Source organism: Elephantulus edwardii, unplaced genomic scaffold (genome assembly GCF_000299155.1).
Source record: "Elephantulus edwardii isolate Elephantulus edwardi_28Jun2011 unplaced genomic scaffold, EleEdw1.0 scaffold00031, whole genome shotgun sequence".
NCBI classification, from domain to species: domain Eukaryota; kingdom Metazoa; phylum Chordata; class Mammalia; order Macroscelidea; family Macroscelididae; genus Elephantulus; species Elephantulus edwardii.
In genome coordinates, this window is record NW_006399781.1 from 12495394 (window position 1) to 12497817 (window position 2424).

Genomic DNA, 2424 nt, shown 5'->3' on the forward strand with positions numbered 1-2424 from the left:
ATTAAATGTTCTGGGATTCCCATTCTTCTCAGAGTCAGCCACAGTTTGTTATGATCCACACAGTCAAACGCCTTTGCATAATCAATGAAACACGGGTTTGAGGCCATCTTCCCTAGTCTTCCCTAAAACTCCTTTAAAAAGAAACTATCCTTAACTGCGCACACATGCGCACCTCCCTCCCACCACGTCATTTTTACTTTTTTCATGTGAGGTCACTTGGTGTCCCTCTCAGACCATGCAATAAAGGCCCGTTCATTTTTGGGGAGCATCTTTTTTCTTTCTTTCTCTTGCCCTTAACTATCTTTTCTAACAGTCACCTTGAGTTGTGAGCACATAAGATGTCACATAACAACAACATAGTTGAAACGGAGAAATTGCAATCTAGAGTAATAAGACCAGCATTTCAGAATCTGTCAACATGTTTGAGGGACAGAACAGTATAACTGAAGAGATGGAACATAGAATCATGAAACAGAAGATGAGCCCTCATCACTGATCTGCTACAGCGAAAAGGAGGGAGGACAATGAAGAAAGCCTAAGAGTTATGTGGGATACCATCAAGAGGAATAACAAGTAATTGGAATTCCAGAATAGAAAGAAGCTAAAAATGGTACAGAAAAATTGTGCTAGAGTTACTAAAAGAAGACTTACCAGGTATAATGAAAAATGGGGGGGGGGGAAATCCAAGAAGCTGAGTGAACCCCAAATAGGATAGATCCCAAAACACCAAAGCATGTCATCATTAAATTCTCCAAAATCAAAGGAGAGAATTCTGAAAGCAGCTGGAGAAAAAGGAAAAGTTACCTATAAAGGAGAGCAAGTAAGACTTGTTATGTCCCATCAAGTTGCCTGTGACTCACAGTGACCTCTGAAGTCTGTCCTATCCTGAGCCAACACACCTACCTCCATTTCCTTGGTTATTGTATAAATCCATCTCATCCAGGGTCTTCCTTTCCTCTGCTGTCCCTTCACCCTTCTGAGCATGATGTCTTTCTCAAAGGATTGGTCACTCCTGGTCACATGGCTTAAGTATATGAGATGGAGTTTCAAAATTCTAGCCTCCAAGGATAAACTTAGTTTCACCGTCTCCAAGACAGACTGTTCTCTTGGCGTTATATAGTATGTTCAAGACTCTTCTCCAGCACCACAACTCAAAGGCATCAATTCTTCTTCTGACATTCTTAGTCATTGTCCAGCTTTCTGATGCATAGCAAGTGATTATAAAGACCATAGCCTGGATGATCAGGCTCACCATAGTCTCTAGACAGACAATCATTGCTTCTTAGTACTCTGGAGAGGTCCCTGATATCAGAGTTCCCCAGTACAACTCATCTTTTGATTGACTGATTGCTGGTGCCAAGAATGTTGATTGTGGAGTTGAGCAGGCTGTAATTGTTAAAACCTCAATCTCTTCTTCATGGTGCTCTTCTTTCATGGTGTTGCCAATTGGCCCAGTGGTGAGAATCTTCGTCTTCTTGATGTTGAGCTTCAACTGATTTGAAGACTACAATCCTTGACTTTTTTTTTATGACAGCAAAAAGCATTTATTTGAAAAATAACTATGTATTAAGAATATACATCAAAAAATATTACATACTTCCATAGCAGTCCCCTCCCCACCACAAAAGTAGAAATATCTGCTTGCTAATGTCATTGGTAAACTCAACCAAAAAGTAAGCATCATCAGTTCCCTTTGCTTCTCTTTTTCTGTTGGGGGTGGGAATGGTAATGAGGGTGGGGATAGATGAACTTATTATTTGTCTATCAATAACAATTTAGTAAGTCCAGTTCTTGACCTTCTGCAGCAAGATCTTCAGTTCCTCCCAAGAAAGCAAGATTATGTTATCAGCATAACACAGGTTGTTGATGAATCTTCATCCAATCTTGATGCTACATTCCTCCTCCTAAAGCTGAGCTTCCCAAATGATCTGTTCTGCATCTAGACTGAAACGGTAAGGAGACAGGATGCATCCCTGACATACTCCCTTCCTGACTTTGAACCATGTTTGGAAAGTGTTTCCTTGCTTTCTTCTGCGGATTTCTTCCTGATCTTAGTATGGATTTTGCATGACCACAATCAAGTGTTCCAGGATTCTCATTCTCCTCAAGATTAGTCACAATTTGTTGTGATCCACCTAGTCAAATGTTTTTGCATAGTCAATGAAACACAGGTGGACATTCCTCTGGTACTCTTTACTTTTTCCCAACATTCTTCTGGCATTAGCGATGATGTCTCTCTCTAGTGCCACAACTTCTCCTAAATCCAGCTTATATTTCTGGTAGTTCTCTGTCAATATACTGGTGCAGTTGTTTTTGAATAATCTTCAGCAGGATTTTGCTTTTGTGTAATATTAGTGATATTATTTGCTAATTCTCCATACTCAGTTGGGTTACCATTTTTGGAATGGAAATATGGATTTCTTC